The sequence below is a fragment of the Ovis canadensis genome, chromosome 19 (genome assembly GCF_042477335.2).
Source record: "Ovis canadensis isolate MfBH-ARS-UI-01 breed Bighorn chromosome 19, ARS-UI_OviCan_v2, whole genome shotgun sequence".
Lineage (NCBI taxonomy): Eukaryota > Metazoa > Chordata > Mammalia > Artiodactyla > Bovidae > Ovis > Ovis canadensis.
In genome coordinates this window covers 60,946,900-60,963,700 of record NC_091263.1, presented here as the reverse complement: position 1 = coordinate 60,963,700, position 16,801 = coordinate 60,946,900, and the positions used below count along the sequence as shown (strand labels likewise).

General features: G+C 39.9%; 1 protein-coding gene and 1 pseudogene across 1 annotated transcript in view; one reads left to right on the top strand and one right to left on the bottom strand.

Annotated features, from left to right (window-relative positions):
• Positions 1-16,801, top strand: part of CACNA2D3 (calcium voltage-gated channel auxiliary subunit alpha2delta 3) — an 871,226-nt gene that overhangs the window by 558,816 nt on the left and 295,609 nt on the right. The window lies entirely within an intron of this gene.
• Positions 9,814-9,915, bottom strand: LOC138424928 (U2 spliceosomal RNA; annotated as a pseudogene).

The following is a 16,801-nucleotide window of genomic DNA, read 5'->3' as shown; positions in this document are numbered from 1 at the left end:
AAACTCATGTCCATCCAGTCGGTGATGCCATCCAGCCATCTCATCCTCGGTCGTCCCCTTCTCTTCCTGCCCCCAATCCCTCCCAGCATCAGAGTCTTTTCCAGTGAGTCAACTCTTCACATGAGGTGGCCAAAGTATTGGAGTTTCAGCTTCAACATCAGTCCTTCCAATGAACACCCAGGATTGATCTCATTTAGGATAGACTAGTTGGACCTCCTTCCTGTCCAAGGGACTCTCAAGAGTCTTCTCCAGCACCACAGTTCAAAAGCATCAATTCTTCGGTGCTCAGCTTTCTTCACAGTCCAACTCTCACATCCATACATGACCACTGGAAAAACCATAGCCTTGACTAGACGGACCTTAGTCTGCAAAGTAATGTCTCTACTTTTCAATATGTTATCTAGATTGGTCATAACTTTGCTTCCAAGGAGTAAGTGTCTTTTAATTTCATGGCTGCAATCACCATCTCACTGATTTCGGAGCCCCCCCAAATAAATTCTGACACTGTTTCCACTGTTTCCCCATGAAGTGATGGGACCAGATGCCATGATCTTCGTTTTCTGAATGTTGAGCTTTAAGCCAGCTTTTTCACTCTTCTCTTTCACTTTCATCAAGAGTCTCTTTAGTTCTTCTTCACTTTCTGCCATAAGGGTGGTGTGAGGTTATTGATATTTCTCCCGGCAATCTTAATTCTAGGATTTCTCATGATGTACTCCGCATAGAAGTTAAATAAGCAGGGTGACAATATACAGCCTTGACGTACTCCTTTTCCTATTTGGAACCAGTCTGTTGTTCCATGTCCAGTTCTAACTGTTGCTTCCTGTCCTGCATACAGGTTTCTCAAGAGACAGGTCAGGTGGTCTGGTATTCCCATCTCTTTCAGAATTTTCCACAGTTTATTGTGATCCACACAGTCAAGACTTTGGCATAGTCAATAAAACAGAAATAGATGTTTTTCTGAAACTTTCTTGCTTTTTCAATGATCCAGCGGATGTTGGCAATTTGATCTCTGGTTCCTCTGCCTTTTCTAAAACCAGCTTGAACATCTGGAAGTTCATGGGTTCACGTATTGCTGAAGCCTGGCTTGGAGAATTTTGAGCGTTACTAGGCATTAGTAGATACTGCCAACAAGCCTTTCACAGTGTTTGCAGCAATGGGATTTCTGGTTCTTCTCCGTCAACACTTGATATTCTCAATGTTTTTAATTTTATCCATTCTGATGTATGTGTGTGTATGATTTTAACTTATATTTATGCAATGACTAATATTGATGAGCTCTTCGTATGTTTATTGTCTATTTGGATATCCTTATGTGAAGAAGATTTTTTGCCCATTCAAAAATTAGTCATTTTTTATTGATTTTTATAATAGTTCTGTATATATTCTAGATACTAATCTTTTATTGGGTGTATATACTGCAGGTACCTTCTCCCACTCCATGTCTTCCTTTTTCTCTCTAATGATGCTTTATTTTGATAGTGTTTACTATTAATATTTTATAGTTTATTGTGATCCACACAGTCAAAGGCTTTGGCATAGTCAATAAAGCAGAAATGGATGTGTTTCTGGAACTTTCTTGCTTTTTCCATGATCCAGCGCATATTGGCAACTTAATTTCTGGTTCCTCTGCCTTTTCTAAAACCAGCTTGAACATCTGGAAGTTCACGGTTCACATATTGCTGAAGCTTGGCTTGGAGAATTTTGAGCATGACTTTACTAGCTTGAGAGATGTGTGCAGTTGTGCGGTAGTTTGAGCATTCTTTGGCATTGCCTTTCTTTGGGATTGGAATGAAATCTGACCTTTTCCAGTCCTGGGGCCACTGCTGAGTTTTCCAAGTTTGTTGGCATATTGAGTGCAGCACTTTCACAGCATCATCTTTCAGGATTTGAAACAGCTCAACTGGAATTCCATCACCTCCACTAGCTTTGTTCGTAGTGATGCTTTCTAAGGCCCACTTGACTTCACATTCCAGGATGTCTGGCACTAGGTGAGTGATCACACCATTGTGATTATCTTGGTCCATTATTAGTCATTGGTATTTTAGAGTCTATGCCTGATAACTATAGTATCTAAATCACCTGTAAGTCTGTTTTTCCTTCCATTTTTAGTTATTTGATTCTGTATGTTGACTTGCCTAGCAATTTTTGATTGTTTTCCTCATAGTGTATATGAAAAATTTTTGAGGCTTTGAAGAGTCTTCCTTTTGAGAAGAATAAATTCTTTGGCAGACAGATAGAGTGCAGGCTGAGTACCTTCAACCAATTACAACTTGTTTATTTATGATTTGTCTTTACTGTGGAGGAATAGCTTTTTCAGAGGTTATACCTGTAAGTCTGTGTTTTCTACCTCTTGCTGAACCCTTAACTTCAATTTTTTTATTTCCTAGCATTTTTCAACTTCAAAATTCTCTACTTAATGTTTCAAACTCTTTTCAGCTCTTTTTGCTTAGTTTTGTGGAGTCTTATCTAACACATGCACAGTTTAGAAATTAGCAAATGCTTTGTTATGCTCAGTCGTTCCATAGTGTCCTACTCTTTGCAATCCCATGGACTATGGGCCACCAAGCTCCTCTGTCCATGGGATTTCCAGACCAAGAATATTATAGTGAGTTGCCATTTCCTTCTCCAGCAAGTGCTTTAATTCAAGAGAAATTTCCTGCTGAATATGTAATTACTTCTCTAGGGTCTCCTTTTCTTTGAGGTTTTTTTCCCTTATGTTATGAGTTTCTCTGTAGTGTTAATGCTCAGTCATGTTCTATTCTTTGAGACCCCATGGACTGTAGCCCTCCAGACTCCTGTGTCCATGGAATTCTCCAGGCAAGAATCCTGAAGTGGGTAGCCATTGGGAGAATCTTCCCAACCTAGGGATTGAACCTGGGTTTTCTGCATTGCAGGCAGATTCTTTACCATTTGAGCCACTGCTGCTGCTGTTGCTAAGTCGCTTCAGTCATGTCCGACTCTGTGCGACCCCACAGACGGCAGCCCACCAGGCTCTGCCGTCTCTGGGATTCTCCAGGCAAGAACACTGGAGTGGGTTGCCATTTCCTTCTCCAATGCATGAAAGTGAAAAGTGAAAGTGAAGTTGCTCAGTCCTGTCTGACTCTTAGTGACCCTAGCCTACCATGCTCCCCTGCAGCCTACCAGGTTTCTCTGTCCATAGGATTTTCCAGGCAAGAGTACTGGAGTGGCTTGCCATTGCCTTCTCTGTCTGAGCCACTAGGGAAGCCCAACAATATTGAAATGGGTAGCTTATCGCTTCTCCAGGAGATCTTCCTGACTCAGGAATTGAACCAGGGTCTCCTGCATTGCAGCTGGAGTCTCTACCACTGAGCTGCCAGGGCAGCTCGAGGTATTAAGTCACTCAGTTGTATCCAACTCTTTGTGACTCCATGGACTGTAGTCTGCCATGCTTCTCTGTCCATGGGATTCTCCAGACAAGAATACTGGAGTGGGTTGTCATGACCTCTTTCAGGGTATCTTCTGGACCCAGTGATCAAACCTGGGTCTCCTGCATTACAGGCACATTCTTTACCATCAGAGCCACCAGGGAAGCTCGAAAAGAGAGACATCCCTGATCCGGAAATGAACCTGGGACACGGTGGTGAAAGTGCTGAATCCTAGCCTCTAGACCTGAACCTAGTTTTGCTTGGTGAGGCTGCCCCTAACTCTGGGTTTCTCTTTTCTGTTTGGCTTACATGCCCTGCTCCATGAATTGGGAAGTACCTTGATGAGAGAAATGGCAGTGAATATAGCACTTTGCTCCACGTAGTTCTCTTCACTCTAGGATCTAGTACATTCAAGTCCTAGTTTCCACCTTTTTTCCTCTGATGTCTCCAAATGTTTGTAATTTATGCTATCTTGGTAGATGTTCTCAGGGTTAGGATTCATCTTACAGTAACTAGTTTATCATAGCTAGAAATAGAATTTCCCCAGTTAACACTTTCTTTTTAATTTAAAAGTTGTAAAAGTTCTTTCTTTCACGAAGCTGTACTCAATCTGCTATTGGTATTTGATTATGTACAGAGTTACAAAGTAGTGGTGAGCATACAGATGCAGCTTTCTTGATGAAATGCTCAGCACAGAGATACCTGCTCCTTCAATTCATATTTTATTGGTAGGAATATTGCCTTTATCTCAATACAGTCCTGAATTACTTCTTCCTAAAATATGAAGTTCTATGAATGCTAATCTTAAAGGTGCTCTACGTCTTTAAAATTAATAGAAGCTTCACTTTTTTTAAACTGTGTGTAGGCAGCTTAGGAAAGCTTTAAAAGCCCCAGTTTTCACTTGAAAACAAATTTGCTTCATAGTCTTAGCATATTAAATGCACAGACCAGGACTTCCCTGATGGTCTAGTGGCTAAGACTCCCTGCTGTCAATGTAGTGGGCCTGGGTTTGATCCCTGATAAGGAAACTAGATCCTACATGCCACAACTCAGTTCGCATGCTGCAACTAAAGATTGGCACAACCAAAGTAACAAAAAACAAATGTTAAAAAAATGTGTAGACCAGCATCTTTCACACTTATGCATTCAGGTTTGCTATTCGATGTTGAGAGTAAGTAATGAACAACATCCTTTGGGGGGATTGAAATTTGAAATTTCCTGTGAAATCCAAACTAGGAGCACCATCATCAAACACGTTTACAGAACACTGTGTTAGACTAGTTTCTGTGGACATCTGTTGACCTTATTTCTGCTTCCAGTGGTTACTGACTATTTTCAAAGGCTAGCAGGAACATGTAGATATGAAAGAGTATATAATAGCTATGGTTATTTTGGAGTGTTTTGTTTCCTCCAAGGAATATATCATATTGAAACAGTATATATAACTTAGCACAGTGAGTCTGACTCTTAGCTATGCACTGTCACACTTTTTAACAAGCATTGCTGCATTACTGAAATATAGTTAATATAAGTTCTATTTAAACACATCTTTTGGTTTGATTTTCTAAATTGAAACTGTCAAGAGATCAAATAACAGTGTCATTATATCAAAAGATAGGGAACTATGCTTTAAACAGTATCAGTGCATTTGATCTATCATAGAGAACTAACTTGGCAATTATCCTGAGTCAAATCAGCAAAAAAATAAAGAATCTGAAGAGTCAAATTAGTGAGTGCATGTAAATCTGTCCTGTGGTTTTATGTAGCTATACATCTAAATGACTGCATATATAGACATACATACACCTGTGTATACATACTTTGTTTTCACATTCCTAAACTGGCTCTTAGATAATTAGGAAAGATACACCTTTTTGCAAGTCATATTGCTTTTTGAAATGGACACGTAGAATTTCTGACATTAATGCTATCCATTGTTCTCTTCCTGTTACCAGTATGGATGAATGACACTTGATTTTGTCTTTCTAATTTAGCAAGTTTGCCTGACCCCATATATTAGATCCATTTATTAAGACTCTATGTAACCCCCAAAGTTATTGAGGACTGCTTTTGTATTCATGCTGTAAGTTGTCAAAGGCAAGATAGAAATGTAAATATGCTTTTTTATGTCACAATCATGACTTTCTCTGCTCTTTCTTCAGGGTCACACTGTGTGTGCTGACTTTGCATTTCATCTAGAACTTGTCCAGGGCTCAGAGTGGCCCTAGAAGAATCAGAAGTGTCACGCTGAGAGTAACAGTGAAGGATTTTAGAAAATCCTGTCTTTTGATGGGGAGTGTGACTTGTGTCCTAGGGAAATAACTGCAAAACCCACATCTCCAAAATTTTTGGTGCAAGATCCAGAACTCTGTGACTGCAAAAATGGCCAAGGCCTCAGATTATAGATGAGGCAGAACTATAAAGGCAGGTGATGTCTTCTGGGAGACACTCCTGTACATAGGCAAACATTTTGGTATACGCAGAAGTCTGTGTGGCAGTGGCGTGGATCAAGACATTGCTGTATAATTGCAGCTGACTTTGTACTGGGTTCTTTCAGTGTCAAGGCTCTTTCTTTTTCCTTCTGAAAGCAGCATTTTCTGTCTTATCTTCATTTAGGTCTATATTTCCTTAAGTTCAAATGTCCCCATTCTGTTTTTCAAATCTCATTTGTTGCCATTTTCTCTTACATAGAGAGGAAGTATTATGTTTAGGCTACGTGTGTAAGGGTGAAAAGTGTTTATAAAATCTTCATCTGTTTCCTCTGAGCCTGATCTATTTGATGACATCATTCTGTAATTTTACATGATTTGGACAATGCAAAGTGCATAGGTAGAATGTTCAGGACAGTAAACAGAACGTGTTTTTGTCATTAGCCAGAGAACCCAGGCTATAGCTTGTAATTCTTTTTTTAAAAATACACTTACAAAGGCAGGTGATGTCTAAATCCAACCAGAGAACGTGGTCATAACTGATACATTTTTCTGGGGGGGTGTTTCATTACACTGAATGCTGTGTATGGTTCAATCATGGATCTGGATGGAGGTTCAGTCTTTGAACCCTGTGTTAACAGTTTTGATTTGGACTAGGTCATTGATAATATCAACATTCAGGGGTTTTGGAGACATTTGAATAAAATCTCTTAGTGTTTGGAATTTTGAGACAGTGATAGATGGTCATATTAATTTCATGTTAACAAGCGATGAATATATACGTGGGTCACTTCCCCTCATTCTTCGTTCTAATTTTTTACTGCTCTCCCATGATGTCACATTTTTTTCTAAATTGGTTATTCAGGAGCCTATTTAAAACTGCCCAAATGACTGAGTACTTCAGTTTGAAATACTTTTCATAGCAGCAGTTGGGGCATCATTTCCTATGACCTCCATGTCTTGGTCATCCGAGCTTTGTTTGACCCTTTAAATAATAAAGAGGTCAGAGCATAGAAGAGAGAATCTTACTGAAGATTTATGAAATGTCAAAGCTGAACAAATGTATGATCTGTTTAATTTCAGTAAGAATAAAAGTTTGACCTGACTTGTATGAAAACATCAAGGGAAGTAAAACTTTTTAGAACTTCCAAAAGTGGGGACTCACTGGTTCTCCCACTGTAATGCTTAGGGACTCATCCTGGTGGAAAAATATCATCTGGTAAAAACTTACTGTTTCTGTCATACTATGTGGCAGACTTGCACCTTGAGGGTCCTGGTCCAATAAAAGAGTTAATCCAAGTGCTAAACACTGTTTAGCTGTCTTGGGACATTTGTTCTCTGTTCATGGATTTAGTAATTTTAATGTAAATAGGCACCCCAGCAGCTGTGTCCCCTTAAGCATATTTTATTTAGCAGCTGAGTTATCCACGTCACTTGGCAGCTATAGATTTTCAATTTTTCCTTGTGCCAAGAGGGCAGCTGGAATAATTTGAGTACTCATTAATTTGGGAGAAATATGAGCTGTGTACTGCAGACAACATGAGTCTTCTGTATGGTGTTGTACCAGGATAAGCAGATCAGAGTAGAAGCAATTTGCCCTATCCCATAGGGGCCCTAGGATTTTAATAAGCTGGTTATGAAAATTCTATTTCTTTGCAATTTGAAGCATCTAATTAGAGCCCGTAATTTCTCTCTTATAACGAGAGTGGATGAAGGTTAACGTTAGGCCTCCCGGGTCCTTTCACATTCATTTACAGTGAGAAATCAGGTAACAGTTGTAGCTAATTAGAACAGGGAATTAAATATTTAGTCCATCTTGATTTAACTTGGAGAACACATGCATGTTTTGGGGGTATGGAAAATGATAAAGAGAAGTGAAATTTAATTTTTAATCAAAGATAAACTTAAAGGCAGTATAATAATTTTAACACTGATGATCCTAAGCCGACAGCCAGAGTGGCAATTGCCTCTAGCCGTCTGAACTGTCAAGATAAAGGAAGATGATGTCGATTTAATTTCATCACTCAACATGTTTCTCAAGTTCAAACAACTGGGATTTATGCCATCTGCGTAAAGTACAAAGAATTCCATGATTTCTATCATATCAGTGACATAACAAAACCACCTTTTGGATGTTTCAGAATTTGGATTTTGAGTTTGAATGAGTATGTGTTTGGTAACCATCCTAAGGAGATATATCATTCCTAGGCGTTTCTTTTAAGAAAGGACGCTTGTCTAATAAAATTGCTCCCTGAGAGGAAATCTATGAGGCAGGACCCCTGTGGAAATGGGACTGCATTATGTGGAATAAAGTCTGACTTTGCCATAAACTGATAGTGAAACTCCTACATGCTGAAGACAATAAGTCATTCTTCTCTTGTCATAACCTGATCCAAATTATCTTCCTAAAGTTAGATTCAATTAAGTCAGGACGTGCATATCTAAAAGAAATCCCTCAGATCCAATCCCATGATTGATCTTTTCTGCAGGGCCTGACGCAAGGGCAAAGCGTCTTGAGAGTACACTCCGTTCATAGGATAGCTCCCTGGACTCCTGTAATTTACCCAGAAGCAAGCTGTTAGGATGCCAGAATACTGTGAAAGGGTAACCATGAGGGGAAATGATGAGAAGTCTTCAAAAAATAGAAAGATTCCAAAGAGTAACTCTACAGCAGCATTTCTCTAACTTTTCTAGGGAGGTGATTTATCATGGCCAGTGAATCCCATCACAACTGTGGTTATTTCATCTGGGTGATGCTTGGAACATCTTTGCAGATTTGTGTAAAATAAATGGCAGCTCTCAAAGACCATCTTACTTTGCTACATTGGCTTCCAGTTGCCAGTTATTATAAAATGGTTTCTGATGGCAATAATCCTTTGAAAATCGCCTGTTATTGGGGATAATAGCTGGTTGTCAGAGCATTAACCACTCTTGACTTCTCTTTGGGTTATTACATAACAAAAGAATGAACTGGTGGTGAGTCTGCCAGGTGTATTAAATTATATCATGCATTATAGAAGTTCTGTGATGGGGATTAGCATCCAGAAAAGACCATCAGACATTGCCAAACTCATTATCTGCTGAGGCAGGAGTCTGGCCTCAGGCCTGGGCATGCAAGGCTTGGGTTGAAACTATTATAAGCCACTGGGTCCAGTCCTTCTCTGCCCTAGTATGAGATGGACAAATAGCCTACCAGCATTTCTTCTCTGTTTTCCACATCTAAAGAAAATCGAAGTATACGGCTTTAACCATGGTCAGCTTCAAAGCTGTATTGACTTATTTATTCATTTGTCTGGTTTCTTAATGGCAGGTATACCTATTGGGCAGTCTTCAGTAGTCATAGAATTTGGTGGACGCTCCCAACACCTCTTGGGATACTAGGTTTTGTTCTCTAGTTCCCTTAGAACAAGAAATGTAGATGGTGGGCATGATGTCTGGGAGGCTCTGCTGTAGTGACTCAGGCACTTACAGTTTCCAAAAGGGAGAACCATAAAATGAAATGATGGTTGAGTATCCATGGAAATAAGCTTTCAGCTGCAAATACTCACACAAATCAGGGCTTGCCTGTTCTCAACAGCTCTGGATGATCCTTCAAGTAGCCATTGGCCTAGACTGTTTCTGATGACCTGTGGAATGGTGCTGCTTCCAATATTCAGTGGAACATACTTATGAGACCTACTTAATAGCGTTTCATCTCTAACATGTAAGCCCTCAACTGTGCATTTTCCTACCTGAGTGTTATCTGTATGAAGTCAGGTCTTGTGTCAACAATGAACCCCTAGTGCCTCATATAAAGCCTGATGTATATGCTATGTAAATATCTGCTGAATGAAAATGAATGGAAATTTCTGATTATCTTTTACTGAAAAATATTTTCTTTTTAACAAAAGTATTATATATTTACTTTAGAAAATTTGTTAAAAAATCAGTTAATAGGAAAGAGGTATCACTGGCATTAGATACTTTTTGCATGTATTTTGCCATTATTTTTTTCTACGTATGTGTACTTTTAATTTTTTATAAATTGAATAAGACTGTCCATGGCATTTTGATAAGAACAGATACTACACAGGATCTTAACCATAAAGCCGAGAAGCTATGTCCATGGCATTTTGGAACCTATTTTGTCTGTTTAGTGATGTCTTTTTAAGTCATTAAGTGACCAACTTTCCCATTATTTGTAATGGGTTTATTAAAGTCACTGAATGAACATACTACAGTCCCCTTCTGCGGGCATGTTTAGATTATAATTTTTCTCTAGTATGAACAGTGTTTTCCAATAATATGTTCTCTAATGAACATATGTCCTTTATGGAAAATCTTTCCTTCACTCTCTGATGGTGTCCTTGGGCAACATGGAGAGACAAACAAAGATGATATCCAATATATTAGAGCTTCTGAAAAGACTAATTTGGTGGGTAGAAAGGAAGGCAAATCATGCTTTCACAGAATATAAGGCATGTAAATTTTTCTAAAATAGAAAGGACAACATCATCTTACTGAAATTATCAGTGGCTAAATGTTTAGATGCCATGGAATTTGGATTGTTACATAGGTTCTATGTGAACATTTTAGCAAAATTAAAAAAAAAATTCAACTTGGTGCTAAAAAAATAATTCCTAGACGTGATTTCCAAGAAATGGAATTACTATGTCAAAGGTCATGTGCATTTCACATATTTGAAACATATGGCCAAGTTATTTTCAGGAAGCTATAAACAGTTTATATTCCCACCAGTAGAAAGACTATTTCCTAATATTTTTATTGTCATTAACAAATCATTTCCAATTTAATGGCAAACCTCCCCCCCAAAATAACGCCTCAAAACTTTTATTTTTATTTTAATTTATATTTGTATTTATGCATAAAAGTAGGGCTGGACATTTTGATCTGTGTTTTGTTTTGTTGCCGAGAGTATTTCCTCTTCCGTGATCTGGCAGTTCATGTCTTTTGCTGGTGTTCCCATATCATAGTGTTGCAATTAAGAAAATGAGCTTTGGAGTCCCACATACCTTCAGTTCAGTTCAGTTCAGTCGCTCAGTCGTGTCCGACTCTTTGCGACCCCATGAATCGCAGCATGCCAGGCCTCCCTGTCCATCACCATCTCCCGGAGTTCACTCAAACTCACGTCCATTGAGTCAGTGATGCCATCCAGCCATCTCATTCTCTGTCGTCCCCTTTTACTCCTGCCTCCAATTCCTCCCAGCATCAGAGTCTTTTCCAATGAGTCAACTCTTCGCATGAGGTGGCCAAAGTACTGGAGTTTCACCTTTGGCATCGTTCCTTCCAAAGAACACCCAGGACTGATCTCCTTTAGAATGGACTGGTTGGATCTCTGCTATGTGACCTGGAACAGGTTCCTACCCTTTCTAGGCCTCAGTTTGCTTATCTGTTAAATGAGAATAATGCTGGTGCCCTCCCATTGCAATCCCGCTATGTATGGTATCTGGCAAAGGCCCATTGCTCAGCATCCTCAAGTTTTAGTTTAGTACTCATTTAATCCCTCTGTTTCTCTTGGCATATTCCTACTCCATATGCCATGATGGATTATCCCTATTTAATCTGTGTTTGTATCTTTTAATTGCCTGCAGTAACCACATTAATTCATTTATCTGACAAATATTTAGGGGTATCTGCCATGGGTCAGGTGCTAGATTAGAAGTTCAGCAATAGTGAACAAAATACATTGTTATTTTCATCGTGAAACTTATACTTCTGTGTATGTGTGTAGGGAACAGAACATAGCTAAGTAACAGAAAAATAAAATAACTGTAATTGTACCAAATACTATGCAGAAAATCAATAGGGGCTGAGATATAATAAAAGGGGGACTTATTTTAGATAACATTAAGAGGGAGAGACTTTCAGGGGTAGAAAGTTTTATGGTAAGACATCTATTAGAATTGTTATTATCAGAAAGATAAGAGATAACAAGTGTTGGCAGAGGTAGAGGTGTGGATAAAAGGAATCCTGGTGCATTGTTGGTTGGAGTGTAAATTAGTGCAGTTATACTAATGGAAAACAGCATGGAGGTTCTTCAAAAAAATCAAAAGTACACTACCATGTAATTCAGTAATCTGGCAATAGATACCCACTTCTGAAGAAAGGAATTTTTCTGAAGGAAATGAAATCATTATCTTGAAGAGACAACTGCATCACCGTGTTCAATGCAGCATCATTCACAGTAGCCAAGACATAGTAACAACCCGTGTCCATCTATGTATGAATGGAAGTATATGTGTGTGTGTATATATATGTATACTTACATGATATATATACATGATATAGATATTAATATAGGTAACACAGTCATAAGAAAGGAAATCCTGCCGCTTGTGACGCAGATGGACCTTGAGAGTATAATGATAATTAAAACCATTTGGAGAGAGTAAGACAAGTACTACATGATCTTACTTATATCTGGAATCTGAAAACAACCAAACAAAAACAAAGCTTATATAAACATGATAGAATGGTGTTGCCAGGGGCTGTGGAGAGAGGAGTGTGGGGAATGGGGAAGAGCTTGTCAAAGACTGCAGAGTTCTAGTTACAATATAAATGAGTTCTGGGAATCTCATTTAGAGCATGGTGACTACAGTTACTTTGCCAACAAAGGTCCGTCTAGTCAAGGCTATGGTTTTTCCAGTGGTCATGTATGGATGTGAGAGTTGGACTGTGAAGAAAGCTGAGCGCCGAAGAATTGATGCTTTTGAACTGTGGTGTTGGAGAAGACTCTTGAGAGTCCCTTGGACTGCAAGGAGATCCAACCAGTCCATTCTAAAGGAGATTAGTCCTGGGTGTTCTTTGGAAGGAATGATGCTAAAGCTGAAACTCTAGTACTCTAGCCACCTCATGTGAAGAGTTGACTGACTGGAAAAGACTCTGATGCTGGGAGGGATTGAGGGCAGGAGGAGAAGGGGATGACAGAGGATGAGATGGCTGGATGGCATCACCGACTCGAAGGATGTGAGTTTGAGTGAACTCCGGGAGATGGTGATGGACAGGGAGTCCTTGCGTGCTGCGATTCATGGGGTCGCAAAGAGTCCGACGCGACTGAACTGAACTGAACTGAACTGACTATAGTTAATAGCTATGATATCAAATACTTGAAAGTTGCACAGAGTAAATCATAAATATCTTACTAGGAAAAGAAAGTAGTAATTGTGTAAGGGGATGAATGTGTTAACTAACATTATTGTGGATATCATTTTGCAATATATCCACATATCAAATCATCACATACAGGGCCATGCATTAATTATATCTCAGGAAATCAGGGGGAAATAATTTAATGCTTTAAAATGCTTATTTTATCCATTTATTAATAAATAAATACCTTTCTTTAAGCATTGACATGTATATACTACCGTGTATAAAATAGATAGCTAGTGGGAAGCTGTTGCATAACAGAGGGAGCTCAGCTTGGTGGTCTGTAATGATCTAGAATGGTTGGATAGAAGGGGTGGGAGGGAGGCTCCAGAAGGAGGGGATATATGTATACACATAGCTGGTTCACATTGCTGTACGGCAGGAACTAACACACCATTGTAACGTAATTACACTCCAATTAAATACACACACACACACACACTCATACAGGTTCCTCTTTATCAACTGGCATTTGGGCTACAGAGCTCAAGATGGCCTGCATCCTGTTCAGAGAACCAAGATGTTTGGGGGAGAAAGTGCAGAAATGATGCCGTTTTAAAAGAAGATGATACTCTTTGGGGCTCTACCACGGTCCCCTTAACCAGAGAGAAAAACAAGTTTGTGTCCTGTCTTGGTCACAAAGTTAGGACAGAAATAGAGTAAAAAAGTGAGGAGGATCTTCAACCAGTAACTTCTGTGAAGTTGGAAATAGTAACAGAAAAGCATTCCCATCTCCTCCCTCTCTTTTTTCCTTTGTATTTCTTTGCCTTCCTTGTTCTATAAAAAGTGTTTTCAAAACTTACAACTTCAGTGATAGTGGAGACCATATGGTTTTTTCCTCGCTGCAGAAGACATAAGAGACTTGGGTTCGATCCTTGGGTCAGAAAGATCCCCTGGAGAAGGGCATGACAACCCACTCCAGTATTCTTGCCTGGAGAATCCCATGGACAGAGGAGCCTGGTGGGCTACAGTCCATAGGGTCTCAAAGAGTCAGACATGACTGAAGCGACTTAACCCACAGGCACCGTTAATACTCGATAGGAAGAGTAGGTAGGAGGGTGGGTGGATGGGAAACATAAAGCAAAAATGGTAATACAAATTAGAGGTCAGTAGGAAGGTCAAAGTGAGGGTTATAAAAGTAGAGCCCAAAACACCTAATCTCTGAGAGTGGAACCCTCTTCTTGAGGGAACCCAGGATAGCTGTAAGACTTAAAATGTAACAGTTGCTTAGGATAAAATAGAACTTACTGATTGAAGACAATTTCCCATGGAGTTTCTCAGAAGGAAGAAAATGGCCCTCCAAATCCCTCTGGAACTTTAATTTACTTTCCTCTCCTATCCACATGAGGCCTATACTCATATTTATGTCAATTTAGTGGCTCTCTAGGGTAGGATCTTCAGAACCTGGGGACTTACTTTCTCAGTGAAAGTTCTAGGTTTGGGATGCACTGGAACCTCTGGAGAGGAGCGAGGGTTAATGTATAGATAATGAACACATATATATTGCCAAAACCCTACAGGTGATTCTGATATACACACGTTCCTTAGCTGTCCCCAAGAGCCAGGTTCCTACCTGTCTGCCTCTTGGAGAATCACAGGTAAAATGGAATGAACACTGTCTTCAACAATATCCTTGCAGATGTCTGAGAAGCCCTTGACTTTTCTTACTGACATTTAAGCCCCAGAAGGCAGTAGGTGAGATGACAGCGGAAGCTGCTATTTTAGACTAATTATTAGTGACAGGAAGGATTGGTTGGGAAAATAGAAGTGACAAGAATCTTGGGAGAAAACCTAGCTTAGCATTCACAACAGCTGTTGGTTTTAATGAGTTTGAGAATGATTTGGGCAGAATTCCAGACTCCTAAATCCTTGACCTGTACCCTGCCACTGCACTGAGTGACCAGGATGCTTTGTGGAGGGGGCTCTCTCTCTGCATCATGCTGCTGCTTTGTGGGCTTTGAGCCACAAATCTCAGTGAGAACACACGAGTGCAACACTTGTGACCAAGGCCAAATGGGCCTTGGTCCCATACCTTGATTTGGACTCTTGGAACCTCCCCAGTCCAGAGGTAGAGGAAAGCAAAGGAAGACAAACTTGCGGGGAGGGACAATAAGGGAAAAGGAGCTTTTCTCTAAGGTCCAGAGAGGCAGTCCTAGGTCAGGTCTTCAAGCTTTGCCCTCCTGAGCTTTTCCCCAGTCTAACTCTCTTCAGGGTCCGGGCAAGGAGCACCACTGGAGGTCTTCTCTTAGAAAGAATCTCTTGTCACACACACACTTCTGCAGGATTACCTCCCCATCCAGTCCCTGCTATTTTCCTTTGTTTCACTTAGCAGCAGTCCTGCCAAGTGGGTCCTGTTAACACCATCATACTTTACAAGTAAGGAAAAGGAGGTTTCGAAGAATTTCAGCTCCTTCAGAGAAGACAGATTCCAAAATGAGGTGTGCCAAGTTCCCAGTTCTTAACCTTTGCTTGTATCCGCTGCATTCTGCTAACCTGCCCACCCAGTCATCTCTATTTTTCATGAAGTGATGCCATCTGTCCAAACTGTCACAAAGTATGGGGGAAAAGGAGAGAATTCTACTCAGAATAGGAATAGCAAGTGTGACATCACTATTTTAAGATGTGGTCTTTTCCATGCTAGGTAATCTCTGAAGCAGGCAGCTATTTAAAATATAGTTGGCTTCGATCTTTGCATGGTTTTCATCTAGAATCAAGCGGCAGAACCTAGGAAAAATATATTATAAACCTGATCATCCACCCATGGAAGGCCTTAAATATGACACCATTTTATGGCCCCAGAAGTTGAGACTATAATAACAAAGACCAGAAGATTTTTCATTTCTCCATTTCTTCCTGTTTTATCATTGAGCTTCAATGTAAAAGAAACAAAGGAGACTAGGCAGAAGGAAAGTAAAACTTCAGCTGATTGATAGCAGGCCAGTTTGAAAAAATAGGAAAGTATTTGAAATGGAGTTAGTAATGAAGGAAAGGGCTCTAACTCTGACAAATTCTAGTATATCCCATGCTGACTTCTTTTGACTTCCAAAATTTGTGAAAAGAAATGGAGAGGGGTGGGTCGGTTAAAAGTCTGCTATATGCTGGCTGCTGAGTTGGGCACAGTTGCTTCATTCTGCCGTCACAACATCTACATTTCTGACGGAGGGAGAAATAGGTGTAAATCAAGTTAACAAACAAATCATAATGATAGCTGCAAAATGTACCAGGCACCATGGAGGAGACAAATGGAGAGATCCAAGGTGGGGAACTGGGGTCGGAGGAAGTTAGCCATGCATAGTGGAGGAGAAGAATATTCTAGGCAGTGGAAAAGCTGAAGGCAAAGACTCTAAAGCTGGAAGGAGTTTGTTGTGTTTCCATATCTTCCAGGATATCCAGCTGTGATAGGAGTTTGCAATATATCCTAAGTGCAGTGGAAAGACATTGGGGGGTTCTAACCCAGGGAGTCACACAATCCCATGATGTCTCATGAGCATAAATATTGCCACCCCAATTTGTGGAACAATTAGCTTCTCTTTTCCATAAGTAGATTTTCTGATGTTTTGCATAATTTATCAGCCTTATACACATGAGTTTCTTTTTGTTTATGGTATTGAATCTGTAAGTCTTGAAAGAATGGGCACACTTGCGAGCAAATAACTGTCACCACCTTCTCTCTCTGGGTCTGAGGGCAAGAGAGGCAGAGAGGGACCTCCCAGCCACACAAATCCATGATGAGTTTGTTTCAGGAATCAGCCTGAAGGTGACTTTTATGTCATTGCCAGTCAACAAGTGGTTGAGTGCTGACTCTTTGCCAACCATTGTGCTGGATTCTATGGATTC